At 34.1% G+C, this 26635-nt stretch overlaps 1 pseudogene; it reads left to right on the top strand.

Moving 5' to 3' along the window:
• The first annotated feature begins 13344 nt into the window (after nucleotides 1-13344).
• LOC18049366 lies at nucleotides 13345-16395 on the top strand (annotated as a pseudogene).
• Nucleotides 16396-26635: the final 10240 nt, after the last annotated feature.

Here is a 26635-nt window from a genome sequence, read left to right as displayed (position 1 = left end):
GTCCCCCATGCATGTCTCTATATGTTGCACATTGCATGTTGACAAGTTGCCCTTGCACCTTTTTGCGCCAGCTTCCCACTTGTGTATTCTGCCTAACTCGGCCTGTATGCATGCCTCGTATGCCTCGTGGCCCTGCGCTTACGATATGTGGTGTGTGTTATCCACGCACACCTGAGAGCACACTATTTTGCACTTACCCCACAGCGTGTGCTTGTTTCGCGCCTTACCTCATGCGCTAGTCTTGCCTTACTTTTATGCTCACCCACAAGCACACTCGTGTTGCTACCAATAGCTTGACACAAGGCCACAAGTGAAGCCTCGACATCGGCGATTATGGTTTACAGCGATGATAAACCTCGCCCAACAGAAAAGTCAGACGTCCTTATCGATAGAATACCTAAGTTTACTATAAACTTCCTTTTCACGTTGTCATAGTAAAGCTTGCATTTTCTTTTCCTTGACATACTCCGTATGTCAACATTGGGCTCATAACGCACACACTGTGCCATCTTTAAGTTCTTTGAATGTTCTGTCTATATGGAACCATTTGCTGCCCACAAAATGATTCCATGCCAGTAGTTTCTCTATCAACTATTCTCTCTGATAATGAATTTGTGGCCACCAGTTGTTCCCTCTTAGCTCTCCACAAACAATTGTGTCCGTACAAGTCCTCATTTGCTTTCCTCCCAGACTGTAAAACAAAGCTCAGCATTTGTTGTGATTATGCTGAGAAAATCTAAAGTTTTTATGGATTTGACAGCCACATATGCTTTCCTCCACATCATGTCACCATACTGAACTTTATCACCAAGCATTAGATGCTCATCCACTAAAGTTACACCAATAAATAGAGAATGATGCTACTACCCTTGACAGTGCCAATAAGAACTAAATAGTCATCAGTAAGACTTCTTAAATTCCTGCTTGTTGTCTTAGAGTGGTTGAAGCCCATTGTTTCTTTGCTTTTGCACCTTCGATTTTCCTCGAACATTGTTCACACGTCACAACCGGTACTTTTCCAAATGTCTCATACATTCTCACTATCAGTAACCCTTTGGTAATCAAAATTACTTACTTGTGACCTAGCCTTTGATTCTAGTTCACCTTGGTCCTTTTTTTCTTCTCCAAGCTTGTCTAGTCGAGGTTCCAACGATGCATTAATTGCAAGTTCTTTGAAAGCCTTGGTACACTCGTTAAGTCCCATCTTAACTTGAATTTGCTCCTCAACTATTGAATCACCAGAGGAACTTCCTTGATATAAACCAATCATGGTAGTTTCGGTGATTGCCTCAAACTTCTGGAACTTCGAAACTCACTTTCGACCATGCATAACTCCTCTATTTTAATAAGTGAGGTAGTACATGTACTTTCTTATGACATACGAACTCTATTCCCAAGGTTACATCTAATCTCGTCATTGCCATAACCATAAACCTAGCATCTCACGCCCAAGTTCCTACACTTAAGTTAGCTACCGCTATGCCTTCCGAAACCACTTGATGATTGGAAACAAGACTCACAGTAATTTAGCTTTAGCAACTTGTAGCCAAACTCGTAGTACTAAATTCACTTCTATAATGTTCGCCATTGCACCCTTGTCTATTATTGCCCTTACTCCCATTATATTAACCCTTATTAACGTACAAATCAGTACACCTAGGTAGGAATTGCTCTGAAGACAATTTTCAGGATTTTTTCATTTATGGGTCCTTTATCTTGACATCTGTGTTGCTCAACAATTGTAACAAATTCATTTGCGCTGCACATACTTCAGCCATTGAAGGTTTTGAACATTCTCCTTCTGTTTCCTTCACGAAATCATTCAGATTCTCGTCTAAACAGCTAATCCTTTCCTGATGTGGTCTATTGCAAATGAGTTACCCCAAACTCTTCATTATTGTAGATTTTATGGCTTTGGCCACTATTCTTCTTCTCACCATCATGCTAATAATTGCCTTTCTTGTAATCTTTTGATTTCTTAAATTCAGAAGGAGTTGTGTTCATGAATCTAAAATCCACTAAGCCATCAATAGCTATAATTGTTATCTGCAAGTCCCTCACAGCTTCTTTTATAATTTGATTGAGCCCACGGCTGCAGTCTCAATTTAAAATTGAAGAGTTTGTCCTCACTTGACATGTTCTTAATGTCCAACATCAATGAAATACAATCTGACATAATCCTCTTATTGATCTAGCATGCTTTAGCTCTTTAAAGATCTTTGTCTTGAGCTAGCTACCATTTCTCATTTAAATTGACATTTCGATTTTTGCTTCAATGTGTCCTATGTTTCGATTGCTGATCACTATGTGCTTTGACATCCTCTTGAAGCCTATTTCGCCACCACAGTTTAGCATCACTTTCTAAGTACATGCTCTTGATAGTGATATGCTCCGTCTCTGATATCGAGTAGCTAGAAAGAACTACTCCACATCTCATAAAAAATTCTCCATTCCTTAGCATTTTGAGTTTACTATAAGTCTTAGGTTCTGAAACCTTGACCTTCAGAGGCCAATTTTTAAAATATGAAGCGTTGCCTTCTGCTTATTTCAGAAACCCAGCTTCTTCTTCAAGTTCTCTAATATTGCTTGTCAGCACCTCCACTTATGAATAACATTTTTTGTTACCTTGTTCAGCTTCTTCATAAAATCATTTACAAACTCTTTGCAAGTTTTTTACATACTTGCCATCTCAATTGAGTTCTATGTTTTTAGCCAAACTCTACAAGTAAGGCTGTAAAGTACCCACGATAACATCCAATAATTTATCTCATCCTTTATTGATTCTCCTTCCATGCTGGATTTTATCGCTAGTCAAACAATTTGTATGCCATTGTCAAATTTCCCCGAAATTACACAATCTAACTCTTGCATCGTAGCTTCCTTGAAATCACACAATTTGTTATCCTTGAATTGATTTAAACGAGCCTTGAAATCATTTGTCAACAATATTGATGCAACCCTGCTTCGTAATATCTGCTTTGATACCAAATTGTTCTACCAATTAGAACAACCTATGCTCTGATATTAGTTGTCCAAACAACTAATGCAACCTTTAGTCTGATACCAATTGTTTTAATAATTAAAGCAATATTTGCTCTGATACTAGTTGTCACTTGGTTTTGTCTAAAGATATGACAACTTGTGTGATGGTGCTAAGTCCCCACTTAGCCAACCACTCGACAACGTTAATGAAAGCAACGCACAAGGCCTATAATAGAGGTTATTGCAAAAGATTAATCGAACCAACAAGAAAAAAAGTAACAAGAATGCACAATATTACTTTTTATAGAGGCACTAATCCCTAACTTTTCTACTTCTATAATAAGAAAAAAATTATGAAATAGCTCTGAGCTTTGTGTGCTTAGGGACCACTCACTTTACTAGAATCCAGATATCCAAGAACACACACTCACTTTCACTATATATACATGTTGCATATGACACCACTTTTTGTCAAGGCGAGGTGGTGTGCTGTCCTTGTGCCATTCATCTTTTCCCTCAAGACTAGGCACTGCTAAGCAAAATTTGAGGACTCACACCTTCATTCCTCTAAGGATTAGGCAACCGCTGACCACTAAACTAGAAGCAAGGAAAAAATGAATAATCGCCATTGCCTACTTCTCTTGTCTACGTACTTTTAGGCATGAAATTTAAGGCCATGTCTTCCATTAGTTGCACCAAAAGCTACCCACTCATGTTTGTTTCTAAGACCTATTCTGGGAAAATCTCTAGCCAACATGCTCCGCATTCGACCGTTACTACCCAAATACAGGCCACATGTATAATCCAAATGCCTATTGTATTCCTATAGTTTGATTCTTATGTATGTATCTATGTGTTGTATGTTGCGCATTTACACACCGCCTTGGATGCTTTTATGCCCGTTGCCTACCAATGTATGCACTGCTCATATATGCCTCAGTATAACTGCCTTGTGCCATCTTGTATTATGCCCAGCTTAGCCTATGAGTGTGCTCTATACATCCCACGCCCCTTGCATTTATGTAGATGGTAGCACATATCTTTGCAAGCACTGTCTTGCACTTCCTGCACTTATCTTGGAGTGTGCGTTTGATGTCGCGCCTTAGTCTGCGAGCCAGTCTTGTGTTACTTTCGTTAACACCTACAAGCATGCCCATGTTGTTGCCATTGGCTTGGCACAAGGCCACAAGCTAAGTTTTGACATCAGTCATCATGATTTACAACTGTGACAAACCTCCTTAATTAGAAAACTTGATGTACCTCGTTGGTAAGGCAATAAGTCTACCATAACCTGTCTCTCATGTTGCCATAGTAAAAGCTGCATTTCCTTCTCTTTGACAAACATCCCTATGTCAACATCTGGCTCACTATGCACTCATTGCCCATTGTTAAGTCTCTCTTATATTCTGCCTATATGGAACTATTTACTGCCCAATAAATAATTTTAGAGTAATAGTTTCTTCACCTGTTGATCCGTAAAAGCTCACGCTTGCTTTTCTTATAGACCACAAAATAAAGCTTAGCTTTTGTTTCGATTTTGCTAAAAAAATTAAAAGTTTTCACGGATTCTGAGGCTATATATGCCTTTATCCATTTCAGGTCACTATACTAAACTTTCTCACTAAATATTTGATGCTCACTCTACCCAATTGCACACTAATAAATGAGGAACAATGTCATGACCCCAACAAGCACCAACAAGAACCAAATAGCCATAAATGAAACTTTTACTGAACTTTTGCTTACTGCCTTAGAGTGGTTGTAGACCCACACTTCTATGCCTTTTTACCCCTATTTTTATTCAAATGACACTAGCATGCCAGAGTCGGTACCTTTTTTAAAGTCTTCTGTATTCTCACTATAGGCAGTCCTTTTGTAATTAAAATCGCTTACTAAGACTCAGCCTTTGATTCTACTTCATATGGGTCATTTTCTTCTTTTAACGACTTGTTTAATTGAGGTTCTAATGACGCTAGTCGCAAGCTCTTTGAACACTTTGGTATACCCGTCAATTCCCTCCTTAACTTGAAAGTGCTCCTCAATTATGGACATCATTGTGGAGTTCCCTTGATCTAAACTGGTTATGGTTGTCTAGGATGGTGGTCCCAACCGATTGAAATTTTTAAACTTACATTTGACTGTGCACGGCTCTTTCATGCCCCTAATCCAAATGCATAATAAATGAGATGTTAAATGTACTCTAAATTGTACAACTTTATTCTTAAAATTACAACAAATATCGTTAATCACATAACCACTCACTTAGCATCTCGTGGCCAAGTTCCCACACTTAGGTTGGCTACTACTATATCTTTTGGAACTACTTAATTATTAAAAGCAAAACTCACGTTAATGTCAACTCTAGCGACTTGCAGTCCAAGGCGTGGTATCAAGTTCGCCTTTACATGTTTCGCCATTACACCCATGTCTATTATTGCCCTTATTTCTAGTCCATCAAACCTTACTACTACACACATCGGTCTACCCATGTATAATTCACCCTTCAAGACACTTTCCAACTTATTTTCATTTATGGGTTCTTCCTTTACTTTGACATCTATGTTGTTCAACAATTGTAATGGATTCATGCGCGTTGTGCCTAATTTGTCCATTGAAAGTTTTAAAGAATCCCCTTCTATTTTCTTCACTAAAGCATTAAGCTTCTCAGGCTTTGGATAATCTTTTGCCTGATGTGGTCTATCGCAAATGAAGTACCCCGAACTATTCTTTTCTTGTAGTTCCCTTACTTGACTTTGATGTGGTTGTCATTCTTCATCTTACCATTACTCGGAGAGTTGCGGTTTTTGTTATCTTTTAATTTCTAATATTCAAAAGGAGAAGTGTTCACAAGTTTGAGATGCACTAAGCTATCAGCAGCTGCAATTGCCATCGGTAAGTCCCTCATAGCTTACTTCTGTAATTCCGTTTGAGCCCATGACTATATCCTAATATAAAATTGAAAAGCTTGCCCTCACTTTATATGTTCTTGACGTCCAGCATCAATGAACTTAACTTTTTGACGTAATCTCTTACTAAGTCGATGTGCTTTAGCATTTTCAAGCTCTTCTTGGCAAACCAAATACCATTCCTCCATAAGAACTAACCCTTCAATTCTCGCTTAAGTGTGTCCTATATTTCAATTGCCAGTCGCTATATGCTTTGGTATCTTATTGAAGCCTACCTTGCCGCTATAGCTTAGTATTACCCTTTAAATACATGCTCGTGATAGTGACACATTTTGTCTATGGTACTTGAGCACTTAGAAAATATTACTGTACATTTTATTGAAAATTGTCCAACTTCTTAGTGTTCTAAATTCTGCTATAAGCCTTAGGTTTTAAAGCCTTGACCTTCAAAGGCCCATCCTTTGAACGTGAACAATGCCTACTGCTCGTTTCAGTTACTTAACTTCCTCTTCAAGGTCTCTAATGTTGCTTTTTAGCACGTTCGCCTACAAGCAACATCCTCCATCATCTTAATAAGCTTCTTCATGAAATCATTGACAAACTCAAAGCAAGTTTTTTTTCACACTTTCTATCTCAATTAAGTTGATTTTCGTGTTCTATGGCGAACTCTCCAAGTCAAGTTGTAAAGCACCTACAATAGCGTTCGATCGCGCCAGCTTGTCCTTTCTTGATTCTCCCATCATGTTGGTTTTCACTGCTAGTCGTACAATTTGTGCGCTATTATCAATTTCCTCCAAAATTACACAATTTAGATCTTACACCATAGATTCCCTGAAACCACGTAATGAGCTATCCCCAAAATGATTTTAACTAAGCCTTGAAATCATTTGTCACCAACATTGATGCAACCTTACTTTGTAACAGCTACTTTGGTACCAAATTGTTCCATCAACTGAAACAACCTTGGCTTTGATACCAGTTGTTCTAACAATTGAAATAACTTTTGCCCTAATACCAGTTGTTCCAACAATTGAAGCAACCTTTGCCCTGATACCAGTTGTTCCAACAATTGAAGCAACCTTTACTCAGATATCAATTGTCACCAGGTTTTGTTCGAAGATGTGGCAATCTGCATGATGACATTAAGTCTCCATTTAGTCAACCACTCGATAACACCAATAAAAATAACCCATAATACCCACAACGGAGATTATCACAAAAAACTAACCAAACGTTCCAACAAAGAATAGGAAATAAAACAATAAGGACACATAATATTATTCTTTACAGTGGTATCAACCCCAACTTTTTGCTGCCATAATAAGAAAATATTATAAGATAGCTCTAGGCTTTAAATGCTCAAGGACCATTCACTCTATCAAAATTCGGATCCCTCAAAACACATACTCATTTTCACTATATACACATGTTGCAAATAACACCCCCATTTGCTACGGTGAGGTGGCGTACTGCTTTTGCGCCACTTTATTTCTTTTCTCCAAGACTAGGTACTATTAAGCATGATTTTAGGAAGTATATCTTTACTCCCCCAATTATAAGGCAATCACTGCCCACTAGCCTAGAAGTAAGGAAGTGATGAGTAACCACCACCACCTACGTCCCTTGTTTACACATTTCTAGGCATGAATTCTAAGGCCATGTCCCATTAGTTGCACCAACAATTGCCCACTCATGCATGTTTCCAAGACCTATTTCCAGAGAATTCTTTCCACGATGCTTAACGTTCGACCACCATTGCTCGAACATAGATTGTACTTGTAATTCGAATACCTTTCATATTTGCATAGTTTGGCCCCCATGTAATGTACTGCATGTTGCCTATTTACGTGCTCCACTGCACATTTTTACGCCCATACATGCCTTGGCACTACTGCCTTGCGCCATCTCACACTCTGTCCAATTCGGCTTGTGTGCGCGCCTTGCGCCTGCACACTTGTGAAATGTGGCATCCGTGAGCTGCGTGTAATGTCTCGTGCTCCCCGAGCTTGTCCAATAGCATGCGCTTGCTATCACGCTTCAGCTCGTATGCCAATCTTGCCTTGCCTTCATGTTCATCTACAACTCCGCCCATGTTGTTGCCAACGACTTGGCATGAGGTTAGAAGCCAAGCCATGGCATCGGCCATCATGATCTATGGCAGTGACACCTATCCACTTCAAAGTTTATATCAAATTTAGAATTTAGAGGATGTTCAATGATAACAGTCTATTGGTGAACAAAATATCCCAAATCTCATCCTTATTGTATATTCGACATTTAATTTTGTCTTTAAGGCCCTACATTACAAAGATAGATGACAATATATGATTTTAATACATAAGCAATTGATACTTATATATTACTATTACTTTCTAGGTGAATTGAAGGATACCTTAAAGCCACCACAAATGAAATGATGAAGAAAGCGACATTATATGCCATTGCTGAAACAACATTATTTTACATTTCTTTATTAAAATGCTGGCATTGGAAATAGTGATCTAGGAAATGTTCTCAATGGATTTAATCATCGATTTTGGTTTATAGATATTTCCAACTAATTCTCTCATGATCTGAAATATTTGACTTTTTGAAGATCCACTTGGTGCGTGGCTATTAGCAAAATGAATGGCCAAGATTTGTTTATTTGAATTTTATTTAACAACTCTTAAACTCTTCTTTTTCTTCCCTAACTCTCAAAAATCTTACGCTCTCTAGTTCGCTCTACAGAACACAATACTTTTGATCATCTATGATTTCTATCAAAATCAAGTCTTTGCAATTTCTAAAAATAAAAGAAAAATAAAGCCGAAGTTATGAAGGTAGGAAGCCGTAATTTGATTAGGTTCTTCAATGTGAATAATTTCTTGGCCAATATTGATTCAACATCATAAGAATTCTCTTCATGCGTGATTAGTCTGCTACTCTCAGCTAAAATTAGTTCTTGGGTGTTTGTATCATCCTAAAGTTGGATCTTCGATCTGCCATCAGAAAATAAAACTGCTATAGAGGAGAATTTTATTCTTTAATAGGTTTAATTACAATATAGTCTTTGGATAATTGTACTTGTTAAAGTACACGCTCAAACGTGGGCTCTTCTTCTTTAATTTTTCTTCTTCATTTTTTATTTCCTTTTTTTTTTGTGCGGTGGGTAATTGTTGAGGAGAAGATGAGTTGTTGATGGAGAGGGAAAAAACCACTAGGAGCCATGGAATCATGAAGTGCGAGTTTTTTATTAGTGCATCGCTTAAGAGGCTTGTAATATATTTAATGAGAAAATAAATCCTCGCCATACATTTTGATGATTGTCACGTGTAGATTTTTAGAACATTGGATACCAAATTATGAGAAGATGTGAATCCTATTAGGGAATAATTCCTCTCTCTTTATGTTCTCAATCGCAATTTTTTTTTTTTGATTTGATAATAATTGGATAACAATATAAAATTACTTAAATCATAACCATCTATTCTATACATGCACGTGTATAAAAAAATTATGAAGAGTTGAGTATAGCTCAACTCTAAACTAGGTCCAAATCAATTTTTTTTTTAATATTAGTGAAGGCCATTTTTTTATTACTGTATAAATGTGGAGAAAAATTTAAGTACGACAGACTACTAGTGTTCTGCCATGTAGTAAAGTAATGGTTCAAAAGTGGGACCATTAGTAGGTGCTACTAACTATTTTAATTTAATGAGGTCATTTGCTTTGTCATTGTTTGGAGAAAAATTTAATGGAGACAGTTAATTTGTGCTCTGTTGTAGAAAAGTGAGTTCAGAGATAGGACCATTAGTGAGTCCCATTGATTTTTCAATTTAATAAAGGATTAAGATTTTTTTCGGACCTGATTTTTATTTAGACAAGTTTTATTAATATGATTGGTGATTAATAAATTAAAAAAAATAATTAAATCCTAATCATACAATAATCTAAACACAAGTGGCAAAAAATTTGTAAAAAATTAAGAATGCTCAAATAAGTAGAGAATCTTAATCCTTTAATACAACTCCCCTACCTCTAATATGACAGAATATTATTTGACTGTTCCACAAATTTTTCTCGATTGTTTGGCCAAGAAGGGCAATTAGCCAGGTACGGTATTAATGGTTTAATGAGACAAAACAGGGGCAACCACTCCATGTTTTTTTTTCTCATTAAACCATTAATACCGTACCCCAAAACTTGGAAATACTCTCGTTCTTCATGGGGAGCATAATTTGATGCACTGCTTCTCGGGGACAATTTTTTTTTTTTTTGGATTTGTGGATGATAAAAATCAGCACCCTAAAGTCTCTTTCATAACGAAAATTTTATACAAATGTTTTAGGTAGCCGCTATGTTTTGGGGCATGTTTTCGAGCTACCATAAGTATATGGCTAATTGAGTACAGTTATGAAAACTAATTTAGTACGATTATGAATTTATTGAATTATATTATTTCAATGAAGTTAATTTAGAATTTTCGTGCTTACTATTCATATTAAAAATTTTTAAATCATATTGTTGTTTGAACATAACCCCTCCTACATTGAATATCTGACTTCGCTGTTGCCTAAAAGTTTTGTGGTCCACAATGATACATGACCTATATTTAGTTGGTATTAAGAATAATAGATTTATGTGCAATATCTTTAGTTGGTATCAACATGCCAATGCCACGCTAATTTATAGTCACATGTAAATTAGGTTCATAAGATGCGAGTTGCTGGTAACTTGCTCGGTGAAGTATTCAATGTGGTGTTGTGTGCGAAGGTGTCATTTGTTGCAGTTCAATGCCATTTATGCACAGATGTGGAATCAATACGCACTAGTCAATTGTCAATAATTTTGTACAGACAATTGTCAACTTCTTCATTGGTCCCCAACCTCACCACTTGGTATTTAATTGCATGACCAAAATTGTCGAAGAATTTTGCTATTTCATTATCACGCTTTTGCCGAGCAATTATTTTGCCCTATTGTCTTTAATGTTTTCCCACATTCAAGTCAAATTTTCAACATGTAGAAAATTTAGCACTTGTTGATCGGGTTAGACTTCTTTTTATCGCGGTTGAAAAAAATTCAAATATTTTAATAATAAATTTAGCTATTGAAATTTATAATTAAATAAATTTTTTTTTCAGGGAGCAATAATGGAAATAAAATTCATGTGGTTAAGAATATTGATTATTGATCAAAATTAAAAAATAATAGTTTAAGTGAAACAACTTTTTCAAGAAAACAAATTTACCAGATTCCGGGTGTATAAATTAGTTGATACAAATAGTGAAAATATATAAGATTTTCTCATTTCCTCAAGTCTTGTGGTTTTCAAGGATTTATATTTCGCTAGTCACCCGAATTTAAATTTTGAGGGAGATAGAAGTGTTATAACAAGTTCACATTATTTTCAAAAAGTAGATATAAACAAAGAGATTGGACAATTAATCAATTAATTCTTATGTATTTTTTTCACTTATCTTTCTTTGACCAAATTTGCTATTAAGGTTGCTTTAAGATGAGCTTTATTTCAAGGTTTACCCAAGAGACATAAAATGACCAAATTATCCAAAGATAATGTGATAATGTGTTCCTATATCTAACAGTCTAGGTACTTCGTTTTGTGACTTATAACATGACATATGATAAATTACATGAGTCTTATGCCATAAAAATATTTTGTTAGTTTAATTAAATGTTAATAATCATTCTAATATATTTGTTTTGATACATTTTCTAGAAATAATAAATTTTGTATAAAATTCAAAAATACTGAACTTAAAGTAAATTTTATGGTATTTTGGTACTTTTACCTTATAAGAGTAAATAATCAATTTAAAATTATGACAACGAAATCTTTTTAGTCAAATATGATTAAAGATTAAAGTCACAGAACAAATCAAGATAGATTTAATTAATTACTTCTCAAACTTCTTTATTTGAATTTTTTTTAAAATAATGTGATTTTATTATAATTATATTCTTGAAGTGGGTTGGGTTTACAAAAAATTGTGATATGAAAATATGAACTATAAATGAAAAAAATGAGACAAAAAATTATCACATTTCGTCATTTAGCAAAATGGTTATATAGATACTTTTTGAATAATTACGCCTAGATAAAAATAATTCGATTACAATAATAAAAGACATAGTTGTCGTAAGAAGAGACGATGTGAATATTTTTTAAAACAAATATATATATTTGTAAAAATTTTACAAAACCACGTAAGTGCTTTAATTTCCCCTTAAAACAATTAAAAAAAATCAATTGAAGATTCGGATCCCTTTTTTTCTTTTTTTCAATAGTACAAATGGAAGAAAAATATATCTACAAAGCTCACAAAAGACCTGTCATCCTTTTATTAATCAACCATTGTATTATATATTCATGCGAGAATATGAATAAGCACAAAAGTCGCTCGTGGCATAGAGCAATAGACACCATTCATTTCGCATAGGAAACGTCGTCATTTTATTTATCAACCAAAAACTTATTATCACATATTTGTCGCCGGCCTAAAGAGTGGTTTTCAAATAGTATTTTTTGGTTGGTTCTGAGTTTGAATCCTGAAGCTAAAGGAAATAAGGAGTTAACTTGAACTTTGTCTACTATTCTATCATTTAAAGAAAAATAAATAAAAATATATTATCACAAATTTAAATTATCCATTTATAAGAAGAAACATAAGAATCATAGCTAATTTTGACAATTTATGTGTAAACTATGTAATTTACGTTGAGCATAAACCAGTTTTATGATTGGGCTTCCTTAAAAAAAGTACACCAAGGAAATTCGGAAAAAAAAATTCCTTTCATTTTCTTTTTTCACTCAAATTATTTTTTATATGTGAATTTTATGTTCTTAAAGTTTAGGGTATGTTTGATATGGGATTCAAACATAGCATTGAGAAGTTAAGATTAATTCAAAATTTTGAATTGTATTCTTCTTATTTTTAATATCCGAAAAATTGTTTCATATGAATATGTAAAACTTTTTTCAATAAATAAGAATTCATGAGTGGAAAAATTATGATTCCATTAAGATATAAGCGCAATCAATATGTGAAACAAGTAATATATCAAAGTAAAAAAAGATGGAGAACAAACTCTGTCGAGGATGCAAGTACTACTTCAAAAACTTCTCTATCGAGAGGAAAAAAAATCGTACCAGTCAAAGACGATGAGATAGAATTACTATGTAAAAAATTACAAATTTATCACACTAAAAGATGTTATCAATTTATCTCACTCAGAAATAAGGAGACAATTTTCGGATTTTTGAACGGCTGAAATAGCTCCATTGATTTTAACATTTAGAACGCACAACATTATTGCAGGGAAACACCATAAATTGAGTCCCCGTCGAGTCTCACATTTTCAACACTAAAAATGTGAGTTCCTGATATCATATATAAATATGTAAAAAGGGAAGGGAAGATATATGAAAGATAAATTGAAGTGAAAGGAAGAAATGGAAGGTGAGAACACAAAACCAAAGATACTTATCTTTGGGGGTACTGGATACCTCGGTAAGTATATGGTGAAAGCAAGTGTTTCTTCTGGTCACAATACTTTTGTTTATGCTCGACCAGTTACAGAAAATTCAAGAACCTCCAAGCTTGAAATCCACAAGGAATTTCAGGGTTGGTGTCACCATTATTGAGGTTACTTCATTACTCAATTATCTCGATCTCCTTTGCTTTTATTTTTTTCCTTTAAATGTCCGAGTGAAATTCGAACCTCAGTTTTTTTTTTTAATTTTTTATAAAATTAATTTTGTGTTGATCTAACTGGAACCCTTCGATATTATTTATAAGCTTAAGTGTTAATAATAATACTGTTGAAGTTATAACAGGGAGAGCTAGACGAGCACGAGAAAATTATATCTATACTTAAGGAAGTAGATGTGGTGATATCTACTATAGCTTATCCCCAATTTCTTGATCAACTGAAAATTGTTGATGCAATCAAAGTTGCTGGTAACATCAAGGTATTTGTTTGAACTTTGAACTCTCTACCTTTTGAAAAAGCTTTTGTTGTGTTTTTCCGAAGCATTAGAAATTTTTCATACGTAAATATTGACACTTTATAAATGCAGATTTGAAGCTAAGGAATGATAATTAGCTGCAAAAAACCGACAACGCGAAGGCTAGTTAGTGTCAATTAGCATAAAATACTTAAAATCACAATCTCTAATTTAGTGGTGAATGGTCTAGAAATTTTCAGGCATACTCCTTTTGGTAAAGAGACCACTTTATCGGACAAATTTTCCGGGTCTAATTATTTCTAAAAATAAAAGGTCTCCATGACCTTTTACTAAAGCATGAAGGTGTTAATGTCCTTTTTCCTAAATTTAGATATAATATTAATAATAAAATGTGTCTCGTTATTAATAATTTTAATATAAAAATTTATAAATATATATTAGGGTAAATACTCGTTTAATCCTTATATTTTAACCTAAACACCCGTTTAGCTTCTATTTTTTTTTAAAAAAAACCTCAAAACATCATTATAGTTAAAAATGTTACATTACACAATTATTTATAAAAAATTAATTTACCCAATTAATTTGAATAGTAAAATAATAATATAAAAGTTTGTGTAAATGTTTTTGTTACTTTTATGGTTAATTTGATAATTTATTATTTTTTTCTTCTCATTAACATCTCAAAGAATATTGTTCCTACGGTATTATTGTAAAAAGAAAGAAAAGTAAGTGTAGGAGTTTATTTAATAGCGGGATTGTCTTGAGATTTTTTTTTAAATATAAAAACTAAATGAACACTTGACTCAAAATATAAAATTAAACAAGTATTTACTCTCTGTATATTATCTTATTATATTTATTAAAAAAATAAAGTCAATATTTGGGGTTACTATAGTCAAAGATATTATGAAATATTCAGTCAAAGGAAATTCCGTGGACATTTTTCCAAATTAAGAGAATCCATGAGTATATTTGGCCAATTCTTAGGAGTTCTGGGTGTCATATTTTATGAGATTCAAACTTGGACTTGGGTCTTAATATTAAAATTACAGTTCAATGCTGCATTTTATAAAATTTATATTGCACATGATCTTAAAACACACTAAGTTTTGGCCGCTAGAGGTTTCTTCCATCTGAGTTTGGATGTGAAGAGGACAGGGTAATGCCTCTGCCTCCTTTTGAAGCTTACTTGGAGAAAAAACGAATAGTAAGAAGGGCAATAGAAGCAGCTGAAATTCCCTACACCTTTGTCTCAGCAAACTGCTATGGTGCTTACTTTGTGAATGTCTTGCGTCGTCCATCTGAGCCACATGATGATGTTGTTGTTTATGGAAATGGTGAAGCAAAAGGCACGTATACTTTCCCAATGCACAAGTACTCCACACATTGAAAAACAATTTACACTTAAAGTTCATTTGTTGAATATCTTTATGATGTTATATCATCTATTTATCTATTTCAGTTGTCTTCAATTACGAGGAAGATATAGCCAATTGTACAATCAAAGTGATAAATGATCCAAGAACATGCAATCGAATTGTGATTTATCGTCCGCAAACAAATATTATATCACAACTTGAATTGATCTCGGTTTGGGAACAAAAGACAGGTCGAAGTTTCAAAAGGGTTCATGTTTCCGAGGAAGAACCAGTAAACCTATCTCAGAGTAAGAATTTCTATTTTTTTTTAGCTTTTTTGATAAAAAGATTTAATTCTATACGAAGTTACAAAAAGATAAAATCACTACAAGCAAGAGCGGAACCATATGGGGCTAAAGTGTAAATCTAGTGGGGTCAATAGCTAAATTTTTCAGTTAAATTTCAAAGCAGACCCTTATCTTTTATAAATTTTTTCCACATTGATTGGCCAGGCCTGAAGGCCATGACCGACATATCTTTCTCAGTCTCAAATAAAATTATGATGGTAAGATACTTATCACTCATTTGACTTTTAACTGTTTGAAAGTTGGTGTTTAATTAAGGGTATCAAAACCCACACTCAAAATACAGCCAGATAATAAAAAATTTAAGAAAAATCAATAAAATAGAAACCATTTAATGTTAAATGAACTCAATTTACAAAGTGTTTCTCAATCCTAGAAGTATTAATTTAATGTTAGGGTGATTTAACGGCTTTAATTTTAGAATTTGTTTTTTAAATTGAAAGAAATTGAGTTTAGCCCATTCTAAAAAAAATTCCTATTTTCACCTCTGCCTAGATCTACCCCTGACTACAAGATTTTATAGGCCCCCATCTCTTTGACATCTCATTCATTTTACACTTAAATTAATATTAATGTTCACCACAACCTTTCCATCTTCAATTGTTGCAGCTTTACCACCTCCAGAAGACATACCAACATCCATTATACACAGCATACTTGCAAAGGGTGACTTGATGAACTTTGAACTCGGAGAGGATGGCATTGAAGCTTCAAAGCTGTACCCTGATTTTAAATTCACCACAATTGATCAACTTCTTGACATTTTTCTCATTAATCCCCCAAAGCCTGCACGCACGGCTTTTGAATAAACAACTTAATTTATGTAATCTTCGACCTTAATTTATGTTTCTGAAACTAGTTCTATCCTTGTTTTTTGTCAATAAATCAACTCCATGCATGTTTTGAAGCTTTATATATTGTTACCATATAGAAAAATGTTGTGGTAGCCAAAAATATAAAGTAAAATAAGCAGACAACATAAGTGATCATGATATTGTTTATAATAAGAATGATACATCATCTAGGGGTGGGCAAAAAAACTGAGGCCTAGGAAAAATTGAACTGAACCGGTGGATCCGTTCGGGTTCGGATAAGTTTTAATTCTTATAAATATTCGAATATCCAATTTATAAGAAAAAACCGAAATACCGGTGTGGATTTCGGTTCACTTAACTGAACCGAATAACCGAACTGAAGAACCTGAATGTTTTTGTAATTTTACCAAAACATGAAATGTGTTTTATGTTAATTGGCTATACAAAATGATTACAATAAACCTGCTCACACATGATTGTTATTTTTATTTTGTGTTGTACCTATTACTATTTTTCTTTTTCTTTACAACTTTAAATTTATTTAGATGGAGCATTGGAGTCTAGATTTGTATTCTTAAATCTTAATATTTCATATTTCATTAGCATTAGTTAGTAAGACAGTTGTGATAAATTTGTTTTAAATACTTTTTGTTTATTGTTAGCATTTATAATGAAACTATAATGAACTGATTACTGAGAAAAATTATTTTATTAATGAAGCCCAACGGACTAAAAATTTGGAATTCAAAATAGGCTCAATAGGCACAAAACTGAAAAAACTGAAATGAACCGAACCATGGATAAGATCATGTTCAGTTTTTTATTGTATTCAGTTCTTATTCGGTTCTTTTTATAAAATAAACAAATCTAATCAATTGTACTCAATCTTGATCTGAACTAAACCGAACCGAACCGTGCCCACCCCTAAATTGTCTCATTATCAAAGAAATATTGTGGTAGCCATGTTGACTATGCAGCCGTTGAAAGCTCCTGGGGTTGTTGGGCTACATGCCGTCTTCTATCAATCTCAGTGGCATGTGGTGGAGGAGTCAGCGTGCAACCTGGTGAAAAATGTTTTTAATGGGAACAGTGTCCTGAGCGAAGTCAATAAGACGTTGATTGTTCTTATTCCTAAGACTAAGCATTCCAATAGCCTCAAGTTGTATCGCCCTATTAGCCTTTGTATAGTGTACTACAAAGCTATTACTAAGATTGTGGCTAACAGGATTAAAGTCATCCTCCCTGACTTGATCGGCCCCACTCAGGCAAGTTTCGTCGTTGGACGTCATATCACAGAAAATATAGTTGTCGCCCAGGATATCATTCATAACATAAGGAGGAAGAAAGGTAAAAGGGGGCAAATGCTTATAAAGGTTGACCTTGAGAAGGCTTATGGCATATTAAGTTGGGAGTTCATTCATGAGACGTTATGTGAGGTTGGTATTTTGCCTGATCTTATTCGTACTATTATGGATTGTAACCCTTCAGTGACGATGCAAATCTTATGGAATAGTGAATTGTTGGAGAAAAATCAGTTTAAAAAAAAACTTTCAAGACCGATCTCATCCAATAAATAGGAATACGTAATCTAGAAAATCATACCTTAACAATCCGAGAAGATGAACAATTGAAATTAATCCAGGCTTCCCAGATCACGATCCGTCACCACCACGCTTGTTAGATCATGATCCGTCACCACCACGCTTGTTAGATCACGATCCGTCACCACCACGCTTGTTAGATCACGATCCGTCACCACCACGCTTGTTAGATCACGATCCGTCACCACCACGCTTGTTAGATCACGATCCGTCACCACTACGTTGGTTAGATAACGATTCGTCACCAAATAATCTTCCGAGTTATGACTCAGGTTTGATATGCACTTGGCGTCATCACTACTAAAAGCAACTAGTAAGAGAAAATATTCCTCTCAAAATTAGAGAAAAAAATCTTTTTCTCTTGATCTGTATATTGTGGCTACCTCTGCTTTTGGGAGAAAATAAGTCATTTTATATCTTTATCTAGTGGAAACCCTAGGCTCCATATTTTTATATTTTTTAATTCTATTAAATCAAATTTGATTTAAATTAAAAATAATAAAATAAACAGTAACATTACTTCTTCTTGTTATAGGGGTCCACTTTGTAAAATAGCACAAGATCCCTTAGACACAAGCACATTATATGGAGCCTCCCACTAAATAATATATTTAGGCTTTTAACCCAAATAACTAGTTATCTTGCTTATTAATCCAGTAGCGGCGCAGTCAATTAAATGAGCTAATCTGCAAATCATTTGGGTACATACAATAGTGACTACAATAATTAGGCCTGTAATTAAACTAGCCCAATTATTTAATTCCAAATCTACTCCACTAAAAGATTGGAACTAACTTCCATAATTGTATACTATCCAGGATAGTGTTCTCGAATAATAATTCGACCCATGCCACATTGATTTCTTTACTGGATAATCCTGCGTACCACATCGTTAATTAAATTGATATCTCAACTGCCCAATCAATTTAATTACATCTTGTTCCTCGATACTTACTGGTTTTCTCTAATGATCATTTTCAACATACTAAATATGTTGACACACTCTGGCCAAAGAATTCTATGATCAAGTACCGAAAACCCATGAAGAGATGTGTTGTACAAATTCTATATTGTTAATTTATAACTCCAATACTCAATTGCTGCCACCAAAATACTAGGTAATCTTGACTGCAAGTGTGTGTCGTGCCCATTGGTAACTCAAATGAAATAACAATTACAATCATGAAATTATAACTAACTCAAGATTAAGATTACAGTAAAATTAATGTCTATGAGATTTAATAAGTCTGACAGTCATTTCAAGGTTAATTAAATCTCATATGTGATCCAGCTCAATGTAGTCAAACTACTTCAGTAAATTCATACATAATTAAGATAAATCATTCAATGAATTTACTACAGTCTAAACATAAATAGAGTGCCCAACTCTATTTATCAACTGCGAACTTAAATTATTTAATCATAAAATAACTTGTATTTATGTCTTCTGTGAATCCATATGATGATCACATAAATACATATAATATGATTAAATGGACTTTATTTAATATATTTATGCAATTGAAAATATCTCAAATATTTTATTAATCAAAAAATAAATTATTATGCTTTTAAAAGAGCACATAATCCCAACAATCTCCCACTAACTCTTTAAAGCATATCTGGCATATTGCACATGCTCTAGGGGCTCTAAGTGCAAGTTATAAATGTTTCTCACTAATGGCCATTGTAATAAGATATGTCATATAACATCTAATGCCATTTGGGGTATTGTCATATAGCCTTTCTACACTATTCCTTTATAATATGATACTTCCTCTCAATATGTTTTTGTTTCTTATGGTTCCTTTGTTCTTTAGATTGAGTTACCACACCACCATAATCACAAAATAGTTTAAATGGTGCAGTTACAATAGGTACTACCTTAAGATTTTGTAAGAACTTGCGGAGCCATACAGCTTCTTTTACAGCTTCAGATGCAGCCACATATTCAGCTTCAGTTGTGGAGTCTATGATACAAGGTTATTTCACACACCTCCAACTAATAGCTCCACTTCTTAATGTAAACACATAGCCAGAAGTTGATTTTCTGGAATCTTTATCTGACATAAAGTCAAAATCAGTATAACCCACTTGAATGAGCTCATCACCAGAATACACAAGCATATAATTCTCAGTTCTTTTCAGATACTTCATTATATACTTGACCGCAGTCCAGTGTTCAGATCCAGGATTAGATTGATATCCACTAACCATCCCTACCGCAAAATAGATGCCTGGCCTAGTGCAAAGTGTGGCATACATGAGACTTCCCACAACTTCTGCATAGGGAACTCATCTCATTTTCTCTATTTCGTCAAATGTTTTGGGTGATTGATCCTTAGATAATACAATTCCATGTTTGAATGGTAATAAATGAGTCTTGGAATTTTTCATGCTAAATCTAGCCAATATCTTGTCGATAGAGACCACTTGAGACAAGGCTAAAGTTCTATTCTTCCTGTCTCGTAGTAATTTGATACCAAGAATATAAGGTAAAAGATCGTTTAGTCCCTATATTTTGAAGTTAGTGTCCGTTTAGTCCCTATATTTTTAAAAATACCCCAAACCATCCCTACCATAAAATTATTGACACTCTTACAATTATCTTTTGTTTCTTTTAATTTATTTTTACAATATTACCCTAATAATAATTTTTTTAGAAATTATTAAAAAGAAAAAAAAATTACCAGTTTAACACCAATATATATATATTACTTTAGCAAAATTGATTTGGTATATCCATTTATTTTTCAAGTTCAAGAAAAGAGTTTAAAGCCAAACCAAAGACTCCTTTCAATTACAGAGAAGCTATATGTCATAAGTGTGGCATAAAAGGTCATACTGCAAAATATTGCAGAATGAACAAAAAACTTCATGAGCTTGACCTTGATGATGAGATCCTTTCTAAATTAGCCCCTCTTCTTATCGAGTCTTCTGATTCCGAGTCTTCTATGTCAGGAGACAGTGATCCATATCAAGTTGATGAGCTATTTGACTCAGATGACTCTACATCTAGTAGTAGTGAATCTGAATCTGATTCATTTTTAAAGAAAATCAATGTTTTGACTAAAGATCCATATCAAGTTGATGAGCTATTTGACTCAGATGACTCTGCATCTAGTAGTAGTGAATCTGAATCTGATTCATTTTTAAAGAAAATCAATGTTTTGACTAAAGACCAAGAAACGTTTCTTGAACTTGTAAAGCATAACTTACAACCAGATATACTATCATAATTGACAGTATAAGGAGTGATAAGATTTATAAAAGGGGTTCCTAAGATGACAGCATGGTGTATGTCATCTGTAGTATATGACATATAGCTTCTCTGTATAGAACTTTCAAAGCAGATCTATCCATTTATTTTTCAAAGAATCTAATAACCAAACTCGGTAAAGCTTTTTGATAGTAGAATAATTTCTCTGGCAATCATTCCAATGAGCAGAAACATATTGTACTATCTGTTCTTTATCATTTTCTTTTTGCTTTAATATACCTCCATAACCTATGTCAGATGCATCAGTTTCAACAATTTTAGGAAATGCCGGATTTGCAAGAAATAAACATGGGATGTTTTTAACAGACTGTTTTATTAATCTGACAACTTTGGTATGTTCATCCGACCATGCAACAGGATTCTTTTTCAACCTATCATGCAAAGGTTTAGATATCCTATTGATATTAGGACAAAAATCAAGAACATAATTAAGACTACCAAGAAATCTTTGTAACTGGGTTTTGTCCAAAATCTTGTCTGGGAATTTATCCGCAAACTAAGACTCCTCATTTATAAAAGCCAACCAAAGCAAAGATGTATGTTTTTGTATATAAACCAAGAGGAAGACTAAGACTCCCAAGTGAGAGCGCACATGTCTCTTCACCCGTATCATACTATTTCTAAAGTCCGAAGAGTTCAAAGAAATTTTCTGCTTACACAATAGTTCTATCACAGAGCTTTGGGTGATCAGACTAGTTCTTTATCTTCAATCTTCCCGTTTTTCAATCTTCCCTTCTGGAAAACAGATAAAATGCCGCTGAAGAAGAATAAAGGTAAAGCAGTTCTCAAAGACACTGGTTCCCAAGAACCTTCCAAAGAATCCTTTTCTACCCCTTCCAAAGAAAAATTACTTTCTTCAGCCTTACCCATCAAATCCTAGATTGAAGTGGTTGAAGAACATGGCTCCCAATACAAATCTATTTCTTCTGATGACCAAGTAAAGCAATGGATGAATTCCATTACAAAATCTCCTGAGCTCATGCTCGCCCTCCAAAACCTTTCTCAAAGCCAAATTTCTCCTAAAAAAGAAATTGAAATTTCAAAGCCCTCTTCCAAAACTGCTTTACACTATCCTCCCCTTGGCTCTGATACCAGAAGGAAATAGGATCGAAGGATGGATCTATATATATATAATCACTCTCTGATACCAGAAGGAAATAGGATCGAAGGATGGAAGTGCTTTCGTCGGAAAACTTTATGATTGCTTTAATAAAACAAGTTGGATCGCAGTTGGTTCCTTTTAAATAGCTTTACCGAGTTTGGTTATTAGATTCTTTGAAAATAAATGGATAGATCTGCTTTGGAACACGGTTGATCAAATTTTAGACTTGATATGGTACGTAGCGTTGTTATCTGAGGAATGGCTCCGAATTAACTATTTTAAAGCCGATTTTTAATAGCGTTTTGGACCAGTAGTCCGCATCCTCGAGTGTCCAGCTGATATACCAAATCAATTTTGCTTTACCAAATATAGATTAGGTTCTTTAATCGCGGTTGGTCAGCTTTTATAAAATTTACCAAATCTTTATTAAATTCTTTAGCAAGCCTAGCAACAAACATTCATCTAAAAGGCTTGGGTGCATACACAGTACCAGATCCGGTTCCCGAAAATGGTGCTCTGAGGGAATGGAGGGAGAAGAGAAAATTTACAACTGAGGATCGAGATCCGGTCTCTTTGCCTCAGAGGAATGTACAAATTTTATGGCAGATCTGATACGGATCAGTCTGCAATGCATGCATAAAATTAAAATTGCTTCAAAATAAATTGCGGAAATTTAAATGTACATAAAATTAAATTGCAGAAATTTAAATGTACATAAAATTAAATTGCAGAAATTTAAAGTGCGGAAATTTAAATGTACATAAATTAAATTGCAGAAATTTAAAGTGCGGAAATTTAAACTTGCTTTAAAAATATTTGCATTTATTTCTTTTGATCCGACAGCTTTAAGAGATTACAAGAGAGATTCCAGAAAAATTCTGAAAACAAGGAACTTAACCGATGATAGGAAAATTCATTGAATACAAAAAACTTCTTTTGTCTCAGGAGAGAAAGAAGAGAGAGGAAGGTTTTTAGAGAGAAGGGAGAGAAGAAGAGAAATGAAAAACCTGAGGAGTCTAAGTCTTCCTCTTGGTTTTTATAGAAACATTTTAAACTGTTCACTGTAGCGGAGTTTTAAGTGCACAATAAACTTTGGAAATTGGCACTGTAGACTGTAGCGGAGCTTTAAGTGCACAGTAAACTTTGAAAATTGGCACTGTAGCGGTGCTGTTGCTTTGTACAAAATAAAAAATACAAAACACACCCCGGGTGAAGAGACATGTGCGCTCTCACTTGTGTCCAGGGGACCACCCGAATAACTTTTTTTTTTTAAAGTAAATAATCAAATAATTATTTACAATGCTTTACTGGAGAGAAAATTCCGAAACAGTCATCTTCATTATCGTCTCCAAGAGAAATGAATGGTTCTTCATCAGATGGCTCTTCATCTTCTTCTTCTTCTTCAGAGGTGTCAACTACTGAAGACTTTGATCTGGAGGTGAGGAGTTGTTCCATGACTTTGAAGTATTCATCTTCAGTTTTGGCACCAGCCAGGAGAGATTGGGCTTTGGATTTTTGGGTTAGGAAGATTTGTTGGACTTTGGAGTCTTTAATGGTTTGTGGTAGAAAGCCTTTTGAACAAAGCCAATTTTTGATGAGGGATTCAGTCAATTTGGTTTGTTCATCGAATTTTGACCACCACTTGACTTTGAAAGTTCTTTGTATGATGAGTTGTTTTTCATGAGTATGAAATCTGAAATTCCACATCCATACCCATGGGAGGAAGAAATTGGTACAAAAACAGAGGAAGGGAGAAAACCGTTTCTCTGAATCTGAAGGGGAATAATGGGTTTTGAAAAGGTTTAAACAATGAGTGGCATTTGGAGTTAGGATTTGTGGTGTTGGACCAAAAAAATTCCACCACTGTTGGAACCAATTTGGAAGACTTTGGACGGTTATTTTTGAATTGAAGAAAAATAACCATGAATGAGACTTTTTTGGGTTTTGTAAGAAAAATGTGTTGAACCAAGCTTGCTGGTAGTCCCAATAGGAATAGGTCAGGCAGTGTGGTAAATGCATTTGAAAACTTGGAGGGAAAATTTTGAATTTGTGGAGTTGGTCACCCCACTGGTTTGGGCTTAAAACTTTTAAAATAGTGGCCGTGGAGTAGGCCGGCTCTGAATGAGATTCACTGAGAAAGAAATGTTTAAATTTTACAGACTCAGTGGCTTCTAAAATGCTTTGATAATAAGGCTGGGGTTTTGTTAAATCCCATGGTTTGAAAAACCAGCCTTTGGGAAAAAATTTTGAGATTGCTTGGAAAGGATCAGTGGTAAAATCCATCTTCCATAGTTAAAACATTTTGAAAATGGGTTTTATCATACCAATCGGAAGTTTTATTTGAAGGTGTTGGCTGGGAAAGAACAATCTGAGAAGATGAACTTTCACCAAAAAGAACAACAGTTTGGCTTTGGGAAGAAGACTTTGTAATTTCTTTAGAAATTGGTTTTTCTTCCTCAGGGATCTGAGAAAGGGCTTTAGATTTTGAGATGCCTTGTAAGGCAAGCATAAGCTCAGCGGACTTTGTAATAGATTCCATCCACTCTTTGACTTATTGTTCAGAGGAGATGGATTTGTACTGGGTTCCTTGATTTTCTTCAACCAATTCAATCCAGGATTTAATGGGTATGGCTGAAGAAAGTAATTTTTCTTTAGAGGGAGTAGATAGAGGTTCTTTGGAGGTTTTTGTAGGTTCGGTATCTTTAAGAACAACTTTACCTTTGTCTTTTTTCTTCGGCGACATTATCTGCTTTGCAAAAATTCTCTGGTTAGAAAATTAGGAATAAAATTTGTATCTCATTTAATGAACTCAATATCAAAATAAAAAACACTTAAAATGGCTTGCCATCGTGCAAAAAATTATTTTGATGCAATGTTTTGGACATCTTTTTCTAAAACATGTTTTGCAGCTTTGCAATCGATTCTAAGTAGAAATGTTTGATTTAATAAATCATGTTGGAATTTTGAAATGCATAAAACAATGGAAAGAATTTCTTTTTTGATGGTTGAATAATTCTTTTGGCATTCATTCCAATGTGCAGAAACATACTGGACTATCTGTTCCTTATCATTATCTTTTTTCTTTAATATTCCTCCATAACCTAAATCAGATGCATCAGTTTCAACAATTTTAGGTAATGCAGGATTTACAAGAAATAAACATGGGATGCTTTTTATAGAATTCTTTATAAGTCTAACTACTTTAGTATGCTCATCGGTCCAGGCAACAGGATTCTTTTTTAACCTATCATGCAAAGGTTTGGACATCCTATTGATATTTGGACAGAAATCAAGAACATAATTTAGACTTCCTAGAAATCTTTGTAATTGAGTTTTATCAAGGATTTTATCAGGAAACTTGTCTGCAAAAGCAAGAGCACGCTCAATAGGGGTAATGGTTCCTTTGGAAATATGGTGACCTAGGAACCTGATCTTTGTATGAAACAAAGAGACTTTAGACTTAGAGATTGCTAAACCAGCTTTTCTGGTAGCAAGGTAAAAGGTCTTTAGATGTTTAAAATGTTGGTCGATGGTTTGAGAAAAAATCAAAACATCATCGATATAAACAATGCAAAAATCAGAATAAGGGTTATAAATGTCATTCATAATTCTTTGAAATTCTGAAGGCACATTTTTCAATCCAAATGGCATAACAGTCCACTCATACTGTCCAAAAGGAACAGTAAAAGCGGTTTTATAACGGTCTTTTAGATGAATTTAAATTTGCCAAAAACTCGATTTCATGTCAAATTTGGAAAATATGAAAGCAGAATGCAGTTTTTGAAGCAAATCCTTTTTGTTAGGTATTGGGTACCTAATCCATTTTAATGCTTTATTAAGGGGTTTATAATTTATGACTAATCTTGGTACTCCTCTTTCAATTTCAGAATTTTTGTTTACATAAAAAGCGGCACAAGACCATGGGGATCTAGATTTTACAATGAGTCCTTTAGACTCCAAGTCTTTTATTTCAGTTCTATAATGTTGTTCCAAATCCATATTCATTTGGATTGGACGAGCTTTAGTAGGTATCTGTTTTTCATCAAAAGAATTCTCGTAAGGCAAATCTACCAAATGTTGTTTCATATTCCAAAAGGCTGAAGGTAGATCGACACAAATTTCTTTTTCAATTAGATCTTTAAAACCAGAGATTTTCTTTTGGATGAAATCATTTTGTAATTGGCTTTCTATTCTTTTTAAACTTAAATCCTTTTGTAAAAACATTAAATCACTTTGTCTTGATCGGAGAAG

The sequence above is a fragment of the Citrus clementina genome, unplaced genomic scaffold, assembly GCF_000493195.1.
Source record: "Citrus clementina cultivar Clemenules unplaced genomic scaffold, Citrus_clementina_v1.0 scaffold_3, whole genome shotgun sequence".
Lineage (NCBI taxonomy): Eukaryota > Viridiplantae > Streptophyta > Magnoliopsida > Sapindales > Rutaceae > Citrus > Citrus x clementina.
The sequence above is the reverse complement of the archived record's forward strand: the minus strand, read 5'-3'. Positions and strand labels throughout refer to the sequence as shown.